Source organism: Lepisma saccharinum, chromosome 17 (assembly GCF_977018435.1).
Source record: "Lepisma saccharinum chromosome 17, izLepSacc3.1, whole genome shotgun sequence".
NCBI lineage: Eukaryota > Metazoa > Arthropoda > Insecta > Zygentoma > Lepismatidae > Lepisma > Lepisma saccharinum.
Window position 1 is genome coordinate 44,852,483 of NC_139245.1, and position 8,938 is coordinate 44,861,420.

The window sequence follows — 8,938 nt, forward strand, 5'->3', positions numbered from 1 at the left end:
AATCTGGATGTAAATTGACTGAATTATATAGATATTGCCTAGTTGAATACCTGCACATCAGATATTCAGATGTGAACTAAGCTGATGCAGATTTATATGATATGAAGGGCTCAGAAGTAAAACATGGTAAGTAACATTTTGGTCATTTCTGAGTTCATTACGAAAAAAAGGTTATTAGAAGCTATTCTGTAGATATATTGTTTTAGTTTTGTGTTTACCAATTTCAAGGCTTCACTGAGTCCAATGCAAATTGTATGACATGACAATTTCACTTGAAAATTGAAGAATGGCACATTTTACTTTGTAACTCAAAAGTTACCAAAATATCCCTAACCATATTTTACACCTGAGCCCTTCATTTGAGATTTTAAGATCTCTATAACTGTATTATCCATATTGTTATCTTATAATCGACTTCCACTTTACCTTAAAACGGTGAGTAGAAATGTAGCTGTAGCAAAATTTTTGCTACGAGCTACAAAAAAATTGTGGTGAATCTACAGGTACGAATTTTGTAGCCAGCTACAGTAGTGCACTGCATGTGTCCATTTCCCACATCATTTGTAGGGACATGTCCTCCTGCCCTCCGCTAACGTTAGTAGTGATGAAAATTATAAATATTGCAATGAGGGGACTGCCCATGATTTTTAAAAGGTGGGGGGGAGGGTTTGTACACTTTTTATAGTAGTCTGCCCTCATTTTGTTATCGTTTCCTGCCTTTGACTTTCTTTTTTTATGAATATTGAGCCAAACCAAAGGGGGTGGGGTGTTATGACTCCCACCAACCTCACATTTGGGCATGCTACTGATTGTCATGATTTATGTCTAGCAAAGTGGGAAACATTTTTTTAAAAAAATCTATCAGTCAGTTTTCCTTCTACCTTCTTGAAAAGTAAAAAAACTTGAAACATTTCTTCAAGCTTATTGGAACCCACCTCCCAAAAATGGCATCCCCTTGGGGTCTCGGAATTATTATATCGGAGGTACATCCAGGTGCTAAGTTTCTCAAAAATGCTGATTGCACAAAACTTAACCCTGAACTTACATGCATTATTTTTACAATTACAGTTCTAATAATGCCTACGTTGAGGACCAGGTTTGGGTTAGCAACCCATTTCGTGACATGTTAGTAGCTGCATGTACCCCCACCAAACTGGTCTCCCTTTTATTGCACAATCTGGGACCAACTTCATGTTTTCATGTCAGACGAGGAATTCCCACATTGTTAGGTTAGATTTGATTCCCTTAGCATAAATACACAGCAAATGTATTATTTATGCTAAGAGAACTAACCTCACAACCTCGGCACTTAGCGTCAGCAGCAGCAGCAGGATTAATCATTTAGGTACGGAATGAAATTTAAGGTGTGCTATGTTAAAACTAAAAAAGACAAACATGAAACATGCATGTTACCTTTATCAACTACATCAAATACCAATGAACTTTTAGTAGGCATCTATAATAATATGCAAAGGAAACTTAAGATTTAATTTGATTTTTGCTTTTCTGCCACTTTTGGCTAATCGCGACAATGCATTAAGGAGAGAAGTGGTGCAGTTTTTGTAGAGATCAAAGTGCTTGTCTCTCGGAAGCCTGTAACATCGGCATTGTCCATGGAAGAAACAGTTAGTTTTACTGAGAAAAGTGATGCGTTTGTGACAGGAAATCGAATGTGCACTTACCGTCACAACCGTAACATCGGTATTTGTTGTGCGAGGTGTGGAAAATAACTTCCGCAAAAGTAGTTTCCATTGTATGTACTAAGCTCACCGGACAAAAAATTAGTCACCCCCTGGAGACATCACTCTAATACCGAGTAACACCACCTCTGGCACTGATAACCGCCTCGATTCGGTGAGGTAAGGAGTCCACTCTCTGATCAGAAGATCACGTAAGACCTCCAAATTTGCAGGGGGGGATGGGGTCTCCCCCATGGCGCAGTCATTGCCTTGTAATCAAGGGGTCCCGGGTTCGATACCCGGTGGAGGCACAAGTGGTTCGGATTCCACTTTAAACAGGCGGTCCAGTCCCAATTTGCCTTACTGTGCATAAAGTGGACTTAAAACAGCAACTCAAAGCAAACTCCAAATTGCCGGGATGCTGATTTCGGCATTTCACCCACTGTTCCAAATGTTCTATGGGATTAAGATCAGGTGATTTAGCGGGCCAGGCGAGTTGCGATACTGTGCCTGAGTGTTCATGAAACCACTCACATATGCATGCTGCCCTGTGAACGCGACATCTTTGTAAATGGAGGGTGTCCACAGGGTGCTCATCATGAAGATGTTGACTGAAGGGAAGCACCTAATCACCGAGAATGTTCAAATAAACATAGTGGTTCATGTTCACGGTCACGTGAATGAGTGGGCCCAGTGCATAGTAAGAAAAACACCCCCAAAACATCACAGAATCACCCCCTGCCTGAACTACACCCTCCACACACTGCGGATGAAATGCCTCATTTGACCGTGGTGCACTCGATGCCTTGCGTCATTTGAAAAGAGGCAAAATCGCGATTCATCACACCACATTATGTGCCTCCAGTCTGCCACTATCCAAGTTCGGTGTTGTCTGGCCCATGTCAGATGTGCAACTTCATGTGTCGCTGTGAGCAAAGGCCTCTTTCGAGGTACCCGGCTCCATCTGTCCATGTCATGAAGTTCTCGTCGCAATGTTCGCTCAGAAATTGGTTGGGATGGATCTTCATTTACTTACTGCAACGATTCCTGTCTGCTTTGAAACCGATTGTCATTCACAAGACGTGACACTCGTTTCTGATCCATCTGGGTTAGGATCTTTTTCCGACCACAGTTCTCATGCCGTGTTTCATTGCCACCAGTGGGACACCACTCCTTGTACACACGTTAGACAGTTTGCGTCAAAACTCCTACAAATCCAGCAACTTCACTCGCTGTGTGACCATGGGCCCTTCCAAACACGATGTAGCCCCTTTTTGCCACTCCGACACATCCCTGGCTTTGCCCATCTTGATACACTATTCATGTACTGGACAATGTCTTCGATACTCAACGTTACTGCTATATATAGTCACACAGCACTGATCCAGACATAATGCACCACGGCACTCCTCTGCAATGCCATCTATAGGGGCATCAGGAAACCACCTTGCTTTTGCGCAGGGGTGACTAATTTTTTGTCCGGTGAGCTTATAACGAATAATTAAAAATATCACATTGAAAGAATAACACTGGTTGACATTTTGAGGAAAAAGCTTGGATGTTTTCAAATCAATAGGTGTTTCTGGAAGTATTTTGAATACTGATGAGGGTAAGTAAGTTCAATTAACCACCCATATACATTGAGTATTGGATATTTTGTGAAGGAAATTTTTATGAGGAATTTCGAAAATAAAAGTATCTAATCAAAGTCCATACAATTTTAATGCCAATGTGTCATGTGAAGGTGGAAGGTAGATTATATGCATACAATTCTGAATGCATTTATGATTCAAAATTGCAGAATTTGTATTGTAAAAAATCAATATTTTTCCATTCAAAGCAGAGCCATCTATTGGGGAAATAATATAACCACATTTTATTGTGAAATTAAGGCAGTTAATACATATATACATACACCATTCAAACTTAGAGTTAAGTATCTTGCGAGCAAATTTCTTCTTGAGAATATGACCAACATGATATCTCTGATCATACCAAAACTGCAACTGTTGTTCTTTGATGATCAAGGTTGGTTAGGTGGTATAGCAGCCGTAGGCTGAACCTCGCTCAGTAGAAAATAGATGATTCTAGTCTATTCTATTCTATCAAAACAGACGTACAGCAAATTATAAATCCAGATTACCTATATTATGCTTATAAGGTAATCAATGTCAGGCTAAAATCATTCGATCCCCTAATTCATCATGCTATCTTCCATCAGGATTCACTTTCTTTCCTGCCTACCCAAATAGAGATTTAAGGAAGGCAATTCCCACAATTTCAAATAACATATATACAGATGTCTCAAAATCACCATTTCGAATAACAGGGACAGCTTATACTACGATAATTCTGCAGAATTCAAAATTTTTCCTTTGCCTTTCTATCTGTCTATTTCCACTGTAGAAGCTTTTGCAATATGACAGGCATTGCTTTATGTACAAGAGAGGAAGTTGAATTCAGTTTTAATTGCAACCAACTCGGCCTCTGTGCTAAATTCATTACACCTTACATCATGGTCATGTCGCACGGAATGGTATATTGTTAACGTAAGAATATTGACACTCAAATTAATGGCATTGGGATATGATATCAACTTTATTTGGACACCTAATAAAAGGGATGATACATCAGATACTTTGTCAAAATATGTAGTGAATCAAACAATTCAACTGCCGTTTTCAATAAAGTTTCCGTCTGTAGTTTTGGAATCACATATTTAAAAAAAAATATTACTGTGGATGAATACTGGTACTCAATGCAGTAAGCTGTACTACTCCATGCAAGAAAGCATTCCAAAGGAATGCTGGTTCTAGCATATTCAACTCTCCTGGAGTTCCCTCACAACTATTATGCGCTGCAGGTTAAATCATACTATCGCTGCATCTCACCTTTACAAGAAGAACGTAGTGCCTTCACCAGTTTGTTTGTGTAGTGAATATATTGCAATTCTGAACTATATTATATTTCAGTGCAAACTTTATGAAACAGACAGAGAACAACTTTTACAGATCTTGTACAGCCAACAGCAAAGGTAATGGTAGACAAATTGTTCATAGTTTTTCATTACTTTTTATTCTACATCCTGTGTTGTTTTAAGGAATGAAATTATGTTGGTCCAAGACAGGCATTGCCTGCCCTCTGAGGTCATTATCATCATACTGTGTAATGCAGACCGAAAATGGTGATGGACAATTCGCCTTCTGTTTCCATTGCCGTTGGGTGTAGAAGAGTGGATATCAAGCACCACTGACACTACCTTATTTATTCACTTCTCCTTCATTCTCATTGATCAATATTCTTACAAAATATTTCAGAAAGTCAAAAATGATGTTATTAATTTTGTAATGAAATGGTTTATCTATTCATTATGAAAGTCATGTGGGTCTAGTATATCCATGCATGTATATATTGTACATTGATAAATTGTTAACTGGTGCATGGATTATGTCTACAACCAATAAAGTTTTGTAAAATAAAATATTGCTGTTTTCTGAAGAAAATTAGACGTGATGGGTAAAATTGGATTTCATCTTTGCAATCAGCATGCTGAAATTATTCAGAGAGAACAGTCATCTGCTAGACATCGAAACCCAAGCTGACCAGTGTAATTTTTTGTGGCAGAAAACTATACAAAATTAAAAACCCGAATTTTGCACAGAAAAATAACACTGAAAAATCGAAATCCCACTGTACGCAATATCCAAAACCACAAACAAGTCACTTGATTGATTTGCTTATTTTTCTTCGCTTTTGTGCCATTTTTGGCTAATGTGCAAAGATGTGGATTCGAACCCGGGACCTCTGGCATCGTAGCAAGGTTGTGCTAACCACTCCACCATGGTTGGTGGCTCAAATCAATTGAAGAAATAAGTCTTAACAACAGTGATGAGGAAAGAAAGATAACAATGCGTTTTGAAAGAGATGTGCTGAAGGGGGTGTGGATAGGGTTACCAGATGTCTGGTTTTTCCTGGACATGTCCTACATTTTTGCCTTATGTCCGGCGTCCGGAAGGAATTTGAAAAATATCATAAATGTCCTACATTTTGAGCATCACGTAATATTAATTAGGAAAATACATGTTTAAATTACACACAGAGAAATCATGCAAGTTACAAGTCTGTACCTCACTTCCAAACTCAATAGTGAAATTTATTTTGATTTAGTCATTATCCAAAAAGAAAAGAAAAGTTTCTGCTAATAGAACAAAAACGGAAGCAATTAAGGAACAAAGTTTTGGGGCCACATTCTGATGATGTCACTGTTCAGTGCCTGAGTGAAATTTCTTGCCTTGGGGTTTATACTGATGGAACAAGGTGTTTCCTATTGTTAAAGCAGGGCATGTAGAGAACAAAGCTAATGAACTACCCTAGATGAAACTTCTGGAATCATTTCAAGTCATGGTAATTACTGAATATTTGTTTGCCATTCCAGGTCATAACAAGAGAGTACTGTTATTACCAGCAGCATAACGAAGTCATGAGAGGAATATTTTTTGAAAAAAGTCTGTAAAAAGTTTGGTGCTGGGGTTTAGTAGTAGTTAGACTGTTCAGTGTCTCATAAATTTATTTTAACTAAACCTGAAATGTTAATAAAAATTGGCTTCTCTGAGAACCAGTGCCAGATCTACAAACCGCAAAATCCCACAGTGCAGGGGGACCCAGAGAAGAGTAAGTCTTTAGGGAGCCCTCAGCCATTGACGTAGTAGAGGGTTCGTATATGCGTATGTAAATACAAACCCAGGGGTACAGAGACGAATACAATATATACAGGTAAAGTTAAAGTTCCCTGTGCACATAGCACTGTGCCATGAAGGCACATTTAGGGAATGTAAGGGTAGGGCCCACATATTTTCGATGGTGGCCATTTTGGAGGTGATGTGATCAGCGCGTGGCAGTCTGACTAGAATCAAATCAGACTAGAATTCACGAGAAATGCAGTGGTGAAGGTTTCTTCAACCTATCTTTAATCAGGAAAATATTACGACTGCATGATTGTAACAAATGTATCATTTTCCAGGTGTGGGAAAACAGTATATATATATATATATATATATATATATATAACATAACCCCCTTCCCATTTAAACATTTTGAGTTCGAAGGGTGTGTGAGGGTGTAGGTGTAGGGGGGCCTTTAGCAATATTTTGCGAGGGGGGACAAGACTTAGATCCGGCACTGCTGAGAAGTATCAGTTAAAACATGATTACAAGTTTGGAAATTTTGCATTTAAGAATTCATTAGGAAATCTGAAAACTATTTTTTTAAATTACTTTCTAATATGTTCAGGAAATGTGTATTATTTATTGTGAATGTTTTGTGTCCTACATTTCCTTTATAGCGATCTGCTATAAATAGGTGTGGCAGAAAATTAATGGGTACGCACGCACCCCCCCCCCCCCCCCCCCATCTCCTTCCTTAGCATATGAATGCAAAGTTGCTCTTGTAGCTATGGTGGGATCCATGCAGGACGGCGCGAGGGAGTGAGTGCTTGCAGACCGTTAGGACTGTATGCAACAGGCAAACACGGAAAGAGGTGCCGATACTTTTCTGTACTGGCGGCAACCTCTGTAGAGATCAGCGGCCGTTTTTTTTTTCATCAGCATTGTTATGAATTTTTTTCCTTTTTTGTTTCTTCGTGTTTTTTGATAATATGAGTTATGTTTTTTTTCTTTTTTGGCATTGTTGATAAACTATTTATTTTTCGCCTACTTGTTCTTCCTTACACTGGAGCAAAAATTTCAGCTGCTTTTGAGATATCACCAGGTCCTGCTCGGGAAATTATTTAATGCGAGTTGTAAGATGAAGGGTAGTTTTCTTCTTAATACGTTATATGTATTTGTTCCACGTAACATGTCTAGTAAACGTACCATTGCAAGCTTTTTCAAAAACTGTTAGGAAGAAGCCCAACAGAGGCACGTACCAATAATAATAATAATAATGGCATTATTATGGTGGTACGAGGGTCACTATTTATATTGTGAGCCTAACAATGAAAAAACAGGAATTTGGCATTGAAAACTGCTTTATTGTTTTTCGAAGTATTCTCCTTTATGGCCAATACACTTTTGCATTCGTTCGAACCATTTGTCAAAGCAGTTTTTCCAATCTTCTTGAGACACCTCCATAATATGGTTTTTGAACGCATCAACGGCGTCTTCCGCCGACGAAAATCGTTGTCCACGCAATTTATTCTTGACATTCGGGAACAAGAAGAAGTCATTGGGTGCCAAATCAGGACTGTACTGCGGATGACTCATCAATTCGATTTTTTGACTGTTCATAAAGTCGGTTGTTAGACGAGATGTGTGACAGCTGGCATTGTCTTGATGAAGAATGATCCGACGGCGTTTGTTTGTTTTCCGTATTTGACCGAAGACCTCTGGCAAACAAATTGTTGTGTACCATTCAGAGTTGACCGTTCTACGTTCCTCTAAAGGCACAGTTGCCACATGGCCAGTTTTCTCGAAAAAACAGGCGACCATTTGTTTCGATGTGCTTCGAGCGCGAACAACTTTTGTTGGATTGGGTTCATCTTGAAACACCCATACAGTCGACTGCTGTTTACGTTCCGGCTCATATGCATATATCCATGATTCGTCACCTGTTACAATCTTATATACGTCTTTTGAAGCACCACGATTGTATTTATTGAGCATTTGTTTGCACCAATTGACGCGAGCGTCTTTTTGAGTTTTTGTCAAATTGTGTGGGATCCAACGAGAACATACCTTTCTCACAGCTAAATGATCATGTAATATTTTATATATGCTGGTGGAACTAATGCCTATGGTTGCCTCAATCTCACAGTATGTCACATGACGATCTTGCAGTATTAGGTTTTGCACAGCATCAATGTTTTCTTGAACAACAACTGATTTTGGACGACCTTCGCGAATCTCGTCGGTGAGCGAATGGCGGCCACGATTAAATTCGTTATACCAGCGTTTCACAGTGGCAAAGGATGGGGCTTCATCGCCAAATGTGGAAGTAAGTTGATCGATGCACTCTTGTCTTGATAATCCACTTCGAAAATCATAAAAAATCATCGCACGAAAATGTTCACGAGTTAATTCCATTTTATTGTTGTCGCGCAATCTCCAAAGCAACATAAACAACACAAATGAAGCTATTGACAAAACATTTGAAGTACGTTATGATCAATAATGCCAGACGATTCCGTGCAAACGTCAAATCGCGCCTAACTTCAATCAGTGTTGCCAAGGCTCAAAATATAAATAGTGACCCTCGTAGTATTA